The sequence below is a fragment of the Notolabrus celidotus genome, chromosome 10, assembly GCF_009762535.1.
Source record: "Notolabrus celidotus isolate fNotCel1 chromosome 10, fNotCel1.pri, whole genome shotgun sequence".
In the NCBI taxonomy this organism is placed as follows: Eukaryota; Metazoa; Chordata; class Actinopteri; order Labriformes; family Labridae; genus Notolabrus; species Notolabrus celidotus.
Window position 1 is genome coordinate 248526 of NC_048281.1, and position 17193 is coordinate 265718.

A 17193-nucleotide genomic window follows, 5' to 3' on the forward strand; every position below is an offset into this window, starting at 1 on the left:
TGGCGTTCCTACGCTGCCGTGCGCTTTGCACAAGTGGACTGTCATTGGGCACAAGTTATGAATATGCTATGTATACGCCCAAAATGGAAAAAAATGTCAGCATAAGAGGTATTTTGATATGTTGGGAAACGCTGGCTAAATCGTGAAGGTGTGACAGGGCCATGAACAAGCAGAGATGCCATCTTTCAGCTTGTAGTGCAGCATGGTTTGGTAGCATTTTGATCTAGAATATCGAGGTAAAGTTGAGTGTTGGCTGTGCCTGCTTAAACTGGCATACAAACACTTGACGACTTGGAGCAATGCGTAATCATTACAGGCATATGGACGTCAACCTGCAAGGAAGTCCTAAGGCTGGTGTTGCTAGCTCTGCTAATGTTAGCCACAGTCTGCAAACAGATTTGACACAGTTTACCCACAGACTCTGTGATCCTGTGTTTAGCTGTCAAACAAATGATGCCCAGTCTTTAGATGTTTTCTGGCCTGAGGGGTAGTCAGCTAGTCAGAGGTTACATTTCAGTTTAAAATGGTCTTACCTCTGCTGGAGCGCTACTTGAACTTCATGAGCATTTTTTTTTCAAACCACTGCGTGATTCTTGTCACACTACCTTTATTTAAACCTTGTCTTGTTTGAAAAAATAATTGGAGGCAGTAGTTTGACCTGTTGGTGAATGTTTGACTTCTGGTTTAAATCCAGAACATGTGTAATCAAAGCCCTATGCCACTTTCACAATCTGGAAACAGATTGAATATTCAAATGCTGTAACACATGTTACATTGGATCACAGTCAGAGTCATAAACGAGCAAATTTAAACTCTAATCTCATAAAAACAACAACATGGGGCTAACTCTTCCACAAACAGCCCTCCATGGGTATGTGCATGCTTCTTTGATCACAACAGCTCTCTTTACTCCGAGCCAACAATAACATTTTCTTGTCACTTCACCACACAGCTGGTTCTCTAACCCCCCCTGTATTAGCGGGTATAAAAATAGCACTAACACAGGGGGCACGGGGGCTGCCTATTTATGACCACACTGCACCACCCAGAGTGATGCTAAGAAAGCAGCGGGGAATGTTAAAGCTCTGTTGCTTCTCCACCTTTCCCTTCTCAAACCAGCCTCTCTCCATTTCCCCCTCCATCCTCTGCTGATTGATCCCATAACCCTCCGCCAGCTTGAATTACATCAGCCAGTGGCTTTGCACAGAGACAAAAAAGGCCCTCAGGTTTCACATATCATAATTCTCCCCAATAGCTTCAGATTTCAGAAAGGTGCTGTGTTCAATTTCAGCCTCGGGCGATGCCTCAAACCCCCAACCCTCGTATTCAGTGATGAATTATGACTCACAATAGATTGTTTTTTAAGTTTTACAGCCCAGCTCTGTGACGGAGAAATGCTTCCCAATCGAGTGAGACTGAAGGAAGGAGTAGAAGATATCAAAAACAGAGTGGCTGTAGGAGGGCCAGATACATTCTTTGTGTAGTTTGCAAAGTCTGGAGCTGCTTCTTAAAATACAGTGTGATAGAAATCTTTTCGGTTTCATGTCATTGTTTACACCTGGTATCCTCCACTTTGGTCTTGTCCCTGTGTCTCCCAATGTGTGAAAAATAATCAATTCAAATGGGAATGAATCTTTCTAACTTTCTGCACAAACCCATTTTGCAGTCTGTCTTTGACATAAGTTAGATCAGCTTACTGAAGAAGGAATACTCACCTTCTGTTGAGCTTAGCAGACATTTTTCTTGCAATGCAATGCATGTTTCCTGTGCACATTTTTTACTAGTCCACATCTTAAAAGACTCTTTATAAGCCACTATTGAAGATAATAGTGTGTATCCCAATATAACAACATTATGAATGAGTGCATTCACAGAAAAGGGCAGCCAATAGGCACTCGGGTTGAATGTTTACGTTTCAATTATAGACTGTATTTAATGGACATAGTATCCATGACGTCACCAACCTGTTCCTGAGCACTGTTTTAAAGCCAATCGTCGGCGGGAGCCATATTGGTAATTTTGAACTCATCCAAAAGAGTGTGAGTTAAAGAGGCAGGGTTTGAACCTCCTAGCCAACAGCTATGTGTTCCTGCCTGTCAATCAAGTCAGTCATGTCCTTATTTGGGCAAAAACACGTAATCTTAATATCTTCTGAACCCTCACGTTAGAAAAAAATTCACCCCTGTACAGTGTGTGCCAATAGAGAAATTAGCAACGTAGAGCCAAGCCGTTTTTTGAACCAGACTGTAAACATGTTTATTTCTGCTGCAAAGATCGTCTTCTTTGAATGGGTGTGTATGTGGTTTCCGGTGTTTCTGCAGCCAGCCTCAAGTGGACACTGCAGTTTGTAACACTTCCTCAAGGGCTTCATATTTTGAGACCGGATGTTGCCGCTTGGTTTCAATCCTTCTGGAATCAAAAAGGTTTAATCTCTATGCAACTGTTGAGACTGTTGAAATAAACATTAAAAGGAGCTTCAACAGCACATACTCAGTGACTGTTAAAGTGGTGCTCCGATGGTGGCTTTCTTTAATGACTATAATCACCACCGTCTGCTTAGCAGTGTACTCTGCATCGTGTGCTGCAGACAGTGCTGAGGGTGTTACAAACTATGAGTTTAGAGGTGATATATCTGTGATAGGCCCATGTCACAGGCTCCAGATTAGTTGGTCCACACTGGCAGTCTCAAAAAGTGCAAAGACTGAGCCAGTGTATTAATCCACAGTCCAGTCACTGAGAGTGAAAAGGTACTAGTAGATCTGATCAGGGTGGATTTGCACAATTTGATTACCAAGTTTGCTGAGAGAATAAAAATAAAATAGACAACAAACTGATGTCATCTACTTTAGTTTGATTTAAATGACACATTTCTGTAATTTGAGGAGTCTAACACGGTGGCTGTTGAACTGATGACATGATATGTTGAAGAAGGCGGGGATGAAGGAGTCTGTGACCCTGAACAGAGATGGTCTCACAGAGGTCTGAATTCAGCCTTGACCGCAGGCACTGAACCCTTTTTAATTTATTTTCCTTTACACAAGCTTAGCAGCTCTCACATGCTGTGCCTCTAGTCAGGCGGTCAACATAATTAATCAGGTGATCACATTTATAGAATGCATACAAACCACCCTCAGGAATTTTGTAGAAGAGTCATGCCATGCCTGCACAAAACAAAACCTGCATGCTGAGCAGCTTGTTCAAAACAATACCATCTACAGGATGTATAACTTTAATCCTGAGAAGTTATTTCACGTGAAGAAATCTGACTTCCAAAACTCCAAATTGAGAATATGAGGATGCTTCAGATGAAATAAATCTGAACAACAATCCTGCCCCTCTTCTGAATCAAAAGGAAAATAAAATGTAATAAAACCTTGGAATGAAATATATAAATAAGTCTGTGTCTCGTGTGCACACATGACTGTGACTCACCGCCAAATGAAACTTTAAAAGCCAATACAAAGCTAAAATTGATTTAGCTTCAACTCTTAATGCAATTTTCAAATGTTGTGCTTACATTCAGTACAACTGATTCATAATCATCATTTTTGTAATTATTTATCTACAAACAATTAACCCAAACAGTGTAACTTCTGCTATAACATGCTCTGATGTTCTTTGTTAACTAAAACAGAGATGGTCAATGTTTTCTTTATTCTCATTCTGCAGCACGACTCTGTAATGTATAAAAAAACAACATGTGTAATAAACATGATGAAAAAAGGTTTAAGTGGCTCATTAAGAACAGCCTCATTTTTTAACTGTTACCAATACAACAGCCAGTCAGTGTGGATGGCCTTCCCTTCTCTGAGCCAGTCTCTACCCCGGCAACTCCCGGCACACTCTGTGCCCCGAGCCAGGCCAGCGGGAGATCCGGAAAGGCTCGAAGGGGCCAAGGCACAAAGGGCCAGCTGCTTGCAGAGCATCGGCTTTACATGGAAGGAAGCCTGGCTGTCTGAATGTACTGGATGCATGTGATCCATCTTTTTACAGTGCGGTATTTTCAAATGGAAAATTAGCAGCGGAGGCAGGAAGACACTGAAAATGGATTCTGAGGAAGAGAATATACTTTTCTCAGAATTCATTTAAATAATAACTGTAGGAGAAAGCAGCCCATTGATAACTGGCAAATCATATTTCCTCTTCAGTTTTTTTTTAACATCTCTTCTATTTTGTAAAACAAAAGCCCGTCCGCTCACATTTCACATGTTGCCATCTCCACACTTCATTTGTGTGTCTCACTCAGATGACATGCCCATCTCCACGTTACGCCATTAACTGACTTGTGTGGCACGTTATGATGGGAAAGTATAAAACTGCTCTGACATGGCGGGCCACACTCATTGTCTGCATTAGCTGCGTGCAGCTCAACTTAAGCTCACAGCAGTGGCTTACGAAGGCATGTGAGCGCACGAGCAGGAGTGTGCAACCACATCCCAAAGGCTCATAAATATCTCATAGTACAAGGGATTTTACATATGCATTCTTATGAGAGCTTACACTGAAAGACTTGATGTGCTGTAGGTGCATTAAATATGGTGGACTAAGAGCTGCTGGGACTGTGTTGGAATGGTTAAAGATCCATGCAAGGAAAGCAAAGCAAATCTATCTTTTTTAACAGTTTTTTAGTGCCCTCACTGTGTTTTAGATTAACCCCTGACTGAACCTTTAAGTGAACTTGCTACGAACATGACTGATTGCGTTTAAATGAACTTGAGTGATGAGTTCTGGTTATGATTCAGGATATGGCACTTGCATGCATGCATGCAGAGAAACCTGGTTATTCATATCATTGAGTACATGATAAAAACTTGAATCTCGGTTTCTGATTACTGCTTCTTATTTGCGCAGGACCTGAGATGTTTATGTTTGACAACACAACAATTTTGAAACCTTAGAAAATGAGACCACGCGGCTCAAGGCGGCTTTGTCTCTGTTAAATGCAAACATCTCGTTACAGATACTGTATGTCTTATACATGTCATTTCCCACAAAGGGAGAAGAGAGCAATAGCAAATATTAAACTTGTTCTAAACTTTGACTGGTGTCAGAGTTCACACCACCACCGCGTAGGACATGAGATCAGAAGGTGAAGATACAGGGACCTGGTCACCATCATAGAGTTCACCAATTACTGTACTGAAAGACAAAACTCAGTTTCTTTGTTGCTCCAGAAGTAAGATGCTCTTATTGCTGCCATCATGTTTTTTTTGCTGAGACGTCACTTTGCTGAGGTTGCGCCTTTGCAGTAGCTGTCATAAACAGGGGTAAGGCGTATGCATGCCACAACATCTCACTTTCTTTCTGAGTTCACCAGGTAGAAAAATCTAAACCGTGCTCTGTTAACCGAGTTGAAGGGCGGATCCTCGTTTCTGAAATCTGGTGAATGTGATCTTTACTTTCACAAAAAAGAGATACTTAAAAATCCTGATTAAAACAGGGATACTCAAGTCCATGTACACACACTCAGTGATTGAAAACAATAGGTTATAAGTCTTCCTCTGAGACACTTTGTCATACAGTCTTTCATGAAAATGAAGAACTTAATTCACAGAATGAAGCCGAGTGCTTGATGCAAGTCAGGCTGCCAAGTTTGCTGTTACAGGTCACTCACATTTTTCACTGTCATTTATTACTTGAGTTCAATGAGAAACGCAGCTTTGCATCCAGCCTGTACTTCGTGTTAAGGTCTAAAGGCCTATCACATGCTTTTCATTAAGATGCATGTAAATGATGTTCTGGATCAACACAGGGGGGTGAGATGTTTTGTCTTTGGCCTAAATCCAGCTGAGTATCTGAGGGGGGCAGCGCAGACAAACACTTTCATGTTCCTTCAGGAAGTAGAGACAGCTAATTTACACGTCCTAATAAACCAGAAACCTGACACCTGAGTGATCCAAGACTCCATTGCTGCCAACAATAACATAAATCTGCTCTTTAATGACATATTTATGGTCGTAAACATCATAAATATGCAAAATGAAAGCGATGTTTGGAATTAAATTTGAAGTGTCATGGGTGTTATCCTCAGTCCCTGAGATACTCTATATACAGACTGTCAAAATAAAAGCCTTCAGTGAAGGCAGCTCTCCCTCCAGACAGCACTGTTGGGAAGTCCTGATACCCATGAGGCTTTGTGTCACAGATGCTGTGTTTTTTTTTCTAAATTAGAGACTGATTATGAGAGAAATAAAGGTCACACTGAGTAATGGAGCTTTTTAAAGTGTTAAGTCAGGAGAACTTAAAGGTTTGTAATGCAAGGTGTAAACATGCAAATAAAGATACTCTAGATGAGGAGGAATACTTGACGTGTAATTTAAAGGTTGAGAAGTTTTGTGAGGGTTGTGAAGACTTTGAACAGAACTGAGCTTGGAGTTTATCAGATCTTAATCTAAAGGTTAAATTTACAAGTTTAAATAATGATAACAGATTAAAAACACCTTAATACCCTCAAATACCTTCTTAAGACTGTGAAGAGCTCATCAGCAGAAACATTTCCTGATGTAAGGTCCAGTTTTCAGATATGATGGAGTGGCTTTAAAAAGTCCTGTCTGCCAGTATTGATGTCTAAAGCACTTTAGCAGTATCTCTGTCTCCCTCACAAACACACACATGCACAAAGACACACACACACACACACACACACTCCACTTCCCCTTCCTGGTAAAGCACAGGATGTGCGGATGAAGAACTAAGCAGTTTTTCTTTCTCCTCGGCTGTTGCCAGGAATGCTTTATGGGCCATGTTAATATTGGAGTTCTCCTGGAACGATTGCTTGATTCAATCAAGCGACTCACTGCCTTGTAAAGTCATTACACTTTGTGCAATGTCATGCGTTCTGGAGCCAGTGGACGGTCCTGTGTTCTGTCCCGGCATTAGGAAAGTAGCCTAGCGATAGCACGTGTGTCTGGTGCGTCAGTGCCTATAAATAGACATTACCAACTAACAAACACTTTGAAAGAAATCAATTAGAGATGCCTTTTCTACAACCAAAACACAACGTGTTGTTCTGGTAAACTTGTGCTCCAGGCAGACTTCAAAACAAGAGATTTGAATCACTTTGGAGCTGAATTTGCACACATTAAGAGCCAGAGGGGATGAGATTGCAAAGACATGAAAAGAGAAGATGAAGAGATTGGAGGGACAGAGAGGGACAGAGAGGGAGGAGGGAGGAAGTTGTTATCAGAGCAGAATATCAGAGGAGGAAGAGAAATACAGTGACCTCACTGATACCATCTCCTGCAACTGTGTCACTTTTCTGACAGAGACAGAAGTGTTGCGAGGAAAACTTGAAATATGCATGCAGGGAGTGCAGAGAGGCCGGGGAATAACTGAGTGTTCCAAAACAAAACAAGAAGAAGAAGAAGAAGAAGAAGAAGAAGAAGAAGAAGAAGAAGAAGAAGAAGAAGAAGAAGAAGAAGAAGAAGAAGAAAAAGAAAGAAGAGGAGAGAGCAGGAAGCACTTTTGAAAAGCCTGAAACAAGCTTAGTCTTACCTGCTCAGAGGTGGGACGGAGAAGTGAGGAGAGTCAAAGGGTCCCGGGGTGGTCTGGGTGGTGGTGGGGGGGTCTCGGTCTTGGCTAGAAGCAGGGCTGGAGGGTGGTCCAGGAGAGGGGAGGAAGGATGGAGTGACAGGGAGCAGGGAGACGGGGAGGCTAAAGGGGGGAGAAGAAACGCTGCTTGCCTCTCCCTCCCTTTACTCTCTCTCTCTTTATCTCTCTTCTTCCTCCAACATACACACTCACACACACACGCACAGGCTCGGAGGCAGACACCAAAACCCCGAGTCACTCAGATAATAGGCAGAGAAAGAGTCTTTACATTTACACGCTCTGCCACAGGGGGAGGATGGGGGTAGATCTCCTCCCACTCTCCTCCAGGCGACCAATGGGAGGCGGCTCAGGGGAGTCCAGGCATCCAATAGAAGTGGAGGCAGCCGGTGCCTTGCCCTAGCCAATAAGTGCAATAGCTCATATCCAATTGGAATAATTAGAATACGGAGGGAGTCATGAAAAGCTTCCCCTCTTTTGAAGGACAGACTGAGTGTTTCACTGCAGCCAGGGAGTGTGATTTAGGACTGACACAGACATTAGAGTGATTAGATTCTGGGCCACTTAACCCAGCACTGTATCGTGCACGCTGCCCTGCAGACCTGCCAGAGAGAACCAGAGAGGGAGAGGCTTCAATCAGCACTCCGTTATGAACACACATGGTGACACACGCAACATCTGAGGAGGGCTATGACCAATCATTATTTCTAGTTTCGATCAGGGGATTAACCTGTCAGTCAATTAACTGTCAAATAATTATATTAAAAGCTCCTGACATTTTTAGTGATCCAAGATGATGCCAAAAGACATCTTCAGTTTCTGATACACGAGGCAGCAGCGTCTCCTCACCTGTGTGAAGCTGGAACCAGCAAACATTTCACATTTCTTCTGTAGAAATTATGAAAATAGTTGGCTGACTGTCAAAAAAATGTATCAGAGCTTTTCTTTGCAGGTTCTTTCTTAAATAAACAATTAATCATTCTCCTTCTGCTAGTGATGGTACACCCAGTTCAGAAAAAAACAACATTTTCTGTATTGATTAATCTGTCAATTATTTCTATGACCAATTAATTCAATTTTTGTCCATAAAATATCACAACATCACAATATCTGAGGGTGTACAGTTCTCCCTATGAATCAGTGATTTGGTATAAATTACAGTTTTAAACCTCAACACTCTTCTTTGCTGTCATGAGGTGAGGAGAAGCTTTAAACCATCACATTTATGAAACTCAAACCAGCAAATGATTGAAATTCTGCTTGGTGGGGTGTCGTCACCGTAGCAGACTAATGGTGTGTTCACACCAAACATGAATAATATCATTTGCGTGAATGAATTACACGTAAAGTCAATGTAAAGACGCAAGTAGACACGAGTAGTGGTCTGGCGGCGTGTATCGCACGAATTGGGCGCATTTGTGCATACAGCGCAAATTAACTCACTCACATGAAGCAAATTCATTCACGCAATGATTCGCGAGAGTTGAAATATCTGAACTCCAGCGAATCCTTTGAGCCGCGATAGCCAATCCGCATGCAGATCACCCGGTGATGTGTGTTGTGTGACGTATGGACCAGCGGAGATTCCCTCATCTGGAATATACGGGATGCTTTGATTCTATCTCTGTAGCCTACGGCTTCCCAAAACTCTGTGACTCTACCTGTTTTTATTGGATCAGGAATAAACAGGAGCTCACTGTAGAACTCTACGCTCCCAACATGCAGGCTTGCTAGTTGTACCTAAAATCTCTAAAAGTAGTATGGGAGGTAGAACCTTCAGTTATCAGGCCCCTCTCCTTTGGAATCATCTACCAGTCAGGGTCCGGGAGGCAGACACCCTCTCCACTTTTAAGAGTAGACTTAAAACTTTCCTTTTTGATAAAGCTTATAGTTAAGCTGGATCAGGCTTGGACCAGCTTTTGTCATGCTGCTATAGGCCTAGACTGCCGGGGGAACTGGCACACTGACACTGGGATCCTAGCTCACCTTCTTCCCCCCAACCCCTTCATCACTTACTTTAACTCTGCCTAACCATAGACCTTTCTGGAGTCCCTGAGCTCCATTGTCTCGTAGATTCCTCTGAGCTGCCGTAGACGCCTCCTGCTGTGGACGATCTGGACTCCAGCTGATACGGACGTGCTGGACTCCAGCGGCAACAGCTTCTACGACTCGTCTCATCACTATCACCTCTCTCTCTTACTCCCCTCTATCTGTCTTTCCAGACCCAACTCAGTCGAGGCATGATGGCTGTCTAACATGAGTCTGGTTCTGCCTGAGGTTTCTGCCTGTTAAAAGGAAGTTTTTCCTCACCACTGTAACTAGCTAAATACTGCGATGTGCAATGCTCATGATGGATTAAGGTGGGGTCAGACTGAGTCTTACCCTGTCTTGGTGTTGGGTCTCTGTTCATAATTTGACATAGTGTGGTCTAGACCTCCTATGTTTGTAAAAGCGTCTTGAGATAACGTTTGTTGTGATTTGGCGCTATACAAATAAAGATTGATTGATTGATTGACTGTGAGGACAGAGAGGGAGGAGGATTATGTGGTGTGTTGTGAAAAACTTTGTCTGTCACTTGAATCCAGCTATGGGTTGTAGTAGGTAGTTAGCTCTGCCCCCTTTAGCATAACCAGCTTCCCCATTCAATGTCCGCGAGCTCAACCTTGTTTGATAAGAACAGACTAGTGTGGCGTGGGAGCCCCCCTCCCTCTCACGAATATTCGCGTCTTGAGCACTCGTTTACACACGATTTTGACACGCGAATTGAGCCAGTCATTTGCGCGAATAGATGGAATAAACTCAAAACATTCTTGCGTCTGCATTCGCACGAAAAGCGCAATCATTCGTGTCTTGTGTGAACGCACCATTAGCACGCGCCCCATATAAAGAGGCTACAGCCCTTGTTACAGAGGTCGCAGGTTTGATTCCAACCTTAAACATTTGCTGCATGTCCTTCCCCCACTCTGTTCCCCCTACATTTCCTCTCTCTTCAACTGTCCTGTCCATTAAAGGCGAAAAATGCCCAAAAATATAACTTAAAAAAGTAAAATAAAATCTGCTTGGTAGAGGTTTTGAGAAGGTTATTAATTTTCAACAGATCAATTTGTCAATTAATTGATTTATTATTGTAGCTGTAATTCTACAGGCTCTCTCAGAAGTTCTAACTGATGAATGTTTTAGTCTAAATTATGGCCAAAAATGTGACGCAGTTTGACACTTTTCTTTTTTAGTCAGTCACCTCACATTGTGTTGGTCAAATCTTTATTTCAGCAGCAGAACGTTGTTTGTGTTTTGTGTCCAGGCTCTGAACCTCATCACTCCTTGGAGATTAACTTGAGGAGGAGAACTTGAGGAGTGATAAGATAATATCTTAACCTGCAGCTCGAGTACTGACTAGAACTAGGAAGAGAGAGCACATCTCTCCAGTGTTAGCTTCTCTAATCTGACTCCTCATAAAATCTAGAATAGAATTTAAAATCCTTCTTCTGACCTACAAAGCTCTTAATGATCTGACACCTTCATATCTTAAAGAGCTCATAGTGCCCTATTACCCCTCTAGAACACTACGCTCCGCACATGCAGGCCTGCTGATTGTACCTAAAGTCTCTAAAAGTAGTATGGGAGGTTGAACCTTCAGTTATCAGGCCCCTCTCCTTTGGAATCATCTACCAGTCAGGGTCCGGGAGGCAGACACCCTCTCTCCTTTTAAGAGTAGGCTTCAAACTTTCCTTTTTGATAAAGCTTATAGTTAGAGCTGGATCAGGCTTGGAACAGCTCTTAGTTATGCTGCTATAGGCTTAGACTGCCGGGGGAACTGGCGCACTGACACACTGGGATCCTATCTCACCCCCTTCCCCCCAACCCCCGCATCACTTACTTTAACTCTGCCTGTCCCATTAAAGTTACTAACCATAGACCTTTCTGGAGTCCCTGAGCTCCCTTGTCTCGTAGGTTCCTCTGAGCTGCCGTAGACGTCCTCGTGCTGTGGACGTTCCAGACTCCAGCTGACACGGACGTGCTGGACTCCATCGACAACAACTACTACTACTCGTCTCATCACTATCACCGCTCCCTCTCTCTCTTATTCTCCTCTATCCCTCTTTCCAGACCCAACTCGGTCGAGGCAGATGTCTGTCTAATATGAGTCTGGTTCTGCTCGAGGTTTCTGCCTGTTAAAGGAAGTTTTTCTTCTCCACTGTAACTAGCTAAATAATAGGTGCAATGCTCATGGTGGATTAAGGTGGGGTCAGACTGAGTCTTATCCTGTCTTGGTGTTGGGTCTCTGTTCATAATTTGACATAGAGTGGTCTAGACCTGCTCTGTTTGTCAAAGCGTCTGGAGATAACGTTTGTTGTGATTTGGCGCTATACAAATAAAGATTGACTTATTGATTGAAACCTCTATAGTCAGAGCCTGTAGGTGGATGCTGGGGAGGTGGTGGGGCTGAATGTTTGAGCGCAGCATTGGTGCAGGGTGGCAGTGGCATTGGCAAAGCTTAAATAGAGCGCCGTCAGGTGATTGTGGGAATGAGGCATGGCGAATGTGGAAGTAGTGCAGCTCAAGTTCCCTGCCTGAACTAACTCACAGGCGTCGCTCCATTTTTGGGCTTTTCATGTCTTTATTAATAGGATGGGACAGCTGATAGAGGAGGAAACAGGGGAGAGAGTGGGGAATGACATGCGATAAAGGGCCATTGTCAAAGAGACAGGTCGCATTCTCTGACGGCTACAGCCTTTGAATTTGAGTTAGGCGATTTAACCTCTGAGCTAAACTGGCACCCCAATGTAATTCCTGGAGCCCAAACTTGAACAGTCTTGAAAACGCATCTAATACATGCTAAAGAAATGCAGCAAATTAATAGGCTAGAACAAGCATATTTGATATTACTAGTTAAAAAATCTGAAGCCATTACTCCTTTACTGGAATAGTTTATGGTTACTTTTCAGTCCATTATTAATTGGTGAATCAGTGCAGCTCTATTTTGAAGGCTTTCAATCATCCTTATAAGCTGCCCCTTTCTGCCATGAACAGTATTTACCTCAACCTTCACATCAACACTGAGCACAGATTAAAAACAAAGTATAACATTTAGTCTGGCTTGTAAAAACGCACACTTCCACAAGTCCTATTTCATTTCCCCCATTCTGCTCAATCGATGGCTCTGGCTCTCACCCAGCTTGATAAATGATCAATGGTGATCTGTCAGGTTGAGGAATGAACGGCACATCACCATCCCACTCCTCATTCTGTGAAAAGAAGTGAAGGAAACAGACGTTATAATGTTGCACCATGAAACAGTGCATAGAAGGAGTACTTTTTCACGCTGCTTTTTTGTCAGCACACACAGCTTGGCGACTTGCTGAAAGGTAGATTTTTCCGAGGGGATGGAGAGAATTCTCAGGGGCCACCAGCTGTGGAGGATGCAGGGTTTTTATACACTGCTGTGAAACTCAGAGCACCAAGAGGAAAACCTGAACAATAACCAGGCTTCACTGTGACTAATGATCCCACCGTTTTTAAAGAACTATTTCAGCTGCTCAGACAAGAGTTTGACTATACCCTGGACGAGGCAGTGAAGTAGGGCTCATGGACAAACTATATCCCACCCAGCTAACGCCTCTTAAGTGTTTCATGTTCACCTGGGCTGCATTTGTTGGATTTGTGAGTGTGTCCGTGCAGCAGAGAGTCTGAGGTAGACAGAGAACATCAGCAGAAGAAAAAGTAGGAATAATAAAAAATGTCAGCTCTCTTTTTAAATAACCTCTTGTCAAACTTTGATCCATACAGACGTTCTGTAGCCCTTTCCCACACACTGACACACGGCGCATGCCTCATTGCTGCTTTTATGTGTCTGTGAATGTGACGGCATTGGCATTTAAGCACTATTCTCTATTACAGGATTGTTCCAAGAATAACCACAATGTAAATGTGAGCTGGAGCTGAATGGGCGTCATTGAACAGCTGATTCTTTACATATTCACTGGGGTGTTTTACTGGTTTGTTAGTTGTTGCAGTGTTATTATTCACATAAATAACATCGCAAAAATAACAAAATCCAAAGATTTGAGTCATGAGTCTCAAGTGACTCAACTCAAGTGAGCTTTGCACAGGTAGTGTTGAGCTTTATGTAAATTAAAGTTATCATCCATTTATCTTCCTGTCATTTGACTGATTGTTTGTTCTATTTAAATTAAAAATAGTTAGTCATTCTGAAAGTCCAAAGTCACATCAAACAGTTGTTCTTCTAAAGTGAAGTGAGATGAGCCTCCTGACATTTGTGCCCAAAGTGCTGGAAAGCTTTCTTTGAAGTTTCAGGCGTAGACTCAATAATTAACTAAGAAGAAGACAAACAGAGATACACTCTCCCAGAGACCTCTAAAATGAACACTTGACATTTGTGTTTGATAGCTGTTTAAAGTCATTTGTGGTTATATTTTAAGTTAACAAATTGCGAACATGGTGGACTTGCAATTATTCAGTTATTACTACAGGTTTGTGTCACTTTTAGTACGAAAGTACAGCACTGTAACTTCATCAACCTCATCACACCCAAAGCCCGGACCTCCTTTGGTCGCACCTCCTTCCAGTTTTCCGCTGCAAACGACTGGAATCACCTGCAACAATCCCTAAAGCTGACCTCTCTCATTCCACTCGCCACTTTCAAAAACTTCTTACACCCCATAACTCAACATCACTGCACTTGCTTTTACGTTGTTCACTCCTGTCATATTTTTGTACTGTATTGTTCTGTCCCTAGGTCTCTCTATACTTCCTCTCTGTTTTTTGTTTTGATTTTAATTAATTGTCCTGCCAGCTGTGTTGCCTTTTCACCCAGGTCGTTATTGCAAATGAGAATGGTTCTCAATGAACTGACTGGTTAAATAAATAAAATTCAACATTTTTTATTTATTTTAATTATTTGAACCACTGTAGATTAAAACCAAAGTAGTTTCAAAACTATGAAAGAAAATATATGGAATTATTGAATGAACAACAAAGTGTTAAAGAAAGCAGAATCTGTTTTATATTTTAGATTCTGTAAAGTAGCCCCCTTTTTCCTTCATGACAGCTTTGCACACTCTTGGTATTCTCTCAGTCTGCTTCATGAAGTGGTCTCCTGGAATGGTTTCTAATTAACATGAGCCTTGTCAAGAGTTCATTTGTAGAATGACTTGCCTTCTTAATGTGTTTGAGACCATCAGTTGTGTTGTTCAGAGGTAGCGTTAATACACAATGGATAGCCCTATTTGACTACAGTTGTAATCCAGATTATGGCAAAACCAGATTATTTCATAGTTTTGACGTCTTCAGTATTAATCTACAATGTTGAAAATAATTAAAATAAACAAAAACCGTTGAATGAGAAGGTGTGTCCAAGCTTTTGACTGGTAGTGTACGTGAAGCAACTGCTTCACTGCTACACCAGTTTGATCTGACACCATGACTTAGAAGTGGAGGACAGCTTCAGAGTGCTTATTATGTGTAAAACAAAGGCTGTGGCCCAGTGGGTAGAGTGGGACATCTAGCAATTGGAAGGTTGGCGGTTCGATTCCAACTCTGGCAGTCACATGCAGAAGTGTCCTTAATCACGGCACTCAACCCCAAATTGCTCCTGCTGTTGTTCAGCGGTATGAATGAGATTATCTAATACTGATTTTCCCTTACTATAGCAGCCTCTACCATCAGTGAGTGAATGCAACGTGAATGTGACGTGTAGTGTCAGAGCGCTATATCAGCACAAGTCAATTCACCTTTTTGAATGTATGGTTCGAGGATAACACTGTATGACATTCAGAAATGCAGCTATATAATGTACTATCAGTGTGAGTATGGTGTGCACTTACTCCAGTATTATGAAGATCACACCCTGATGTAAAGTGATCTCTGATTAATGGGGCATCATTTGTTCTCTTCAGGGGTTCCAGTATGGTTGCTTTCTCTGTTTCAAACAGATCCTGTAAACCTGAAATGCTTCAAGATGGTAAGTCACAACACTTCGCTGATTTAGTTTCATCCACTGCTCTCAGAAAAAGTGCTCTAAAGGCTTTTGTCATGAGATTTCCTGCTAACCTCAGTCTGATTTGCTGCACCGGTATGGTTAGCTAGATTGTAGCGCAGACTTGAAGTACTTTGGTGATATTTTCTTTCCATTTCAGCAATGCTTCGGCAGCTTAACTGCAGTGTGCAAGTAGGCTGCGGTTAAAAAATGAATGCATTCATTTTCTTAATCTAATCACCATTAATGCATTAATACTGGCACCCAAGTTTAAATACTTACTGTTGTAAAGTAACAATTTAGTCAAATATTTTTCATAAAATAAAATGTAAAATAAACCCACCTTTTTGTTTTGGAGGAGATATCTCATTTGTAATTTTTGTCTCTATTTTAAATTAATATTTGGTTGAAAAGATGAAGATGTAAGCATATATGAAACAATTCTAATCTTTTTATCTTTTGTGATGTGAAGAGGTCAGCAGAAACTTGATCAGATGGAATGTGTCTCTTATATTTCATATAGAGAGCCTGGACATTATGGCTCCCCCCCCCCCATTTGCATGATCTCTTGCAGCAGCCCTGCAAATCAATGAGGCTGTCGATATCTGAGTGCATTACATTATAACATGATCGGATATGCACAGCACAAGTGTTGCATCAAACTGTCAGTTCAGCCGAGAGTATAATGAAGAAGTTTTGTCTGTCTTTGCAATTGACATCATCAGAAAGGATAAATCAGAAAAAGTTGTATTATAGTCTAATTTGTAATAAAGCATATTAGATTTGAAACATGCATGGTTAATAATCAGACAAATATCATCACAGATATTTCTACTGATTGATATGATTCTCCTCCTCCTTGGATGCACAGGTTTTGGTGTCATAACCTAATGTTTATATATATTATCAGACTCTGTTATACTGTGTCTGTCTGCATGAATCAGTATGGAAACCTACAGTGGAGCAATCTAAAGTAATAATAACAGGACAGAGGGGTCACGGATTCAAAAGGCGACACTGTAATTTACAGTAGCATAGACTTACAGAACAGATCTGATACCAGCCCCATCTGCGTGCGAGTGGGAGAGGAAGAACATAAAAAATTCATTAGAAGATGGAAGGAGATGTCACATCGAATATGTAGCCAGCTGTGATGATGACCACGGGTAGTGAGCTGTGTAAGCTCGGTGAGGTAGTTGTGAACTGGCACTGCAGAGCTGACCAGGGGGAATTCTCAGTGACGCCATCATGGAGGATTCATCACAGCACAGATGCAAAAAGAAGCATTTGAGTACTGTGGTGGTTTATCATAAAAATGATATTAACACTGACTTTAAGACATTTGTATTAATGTTAAACAGCAGCACATGCAGTTTGTTTCCATGGAGATGCTACATTTCGTTAAAGGATATAGTTAAAACTAGAATTATTTTCACTCAGTGCAGTTACAGGACATTTTCATCTGGAGACATGCATCAGATATGCATGTGCCAACAAATGCACAGGCACAGATTGAAGATTGACTTTCCCATTACTGATGTCATTGAATCGATACACACAAATCATACTGGCCATTTAAGCTCACCATATTAGAAGACATTGCTTAAGAATAGTCCAGAGGACAAAGAATGTGCACTGACACAGTAAAA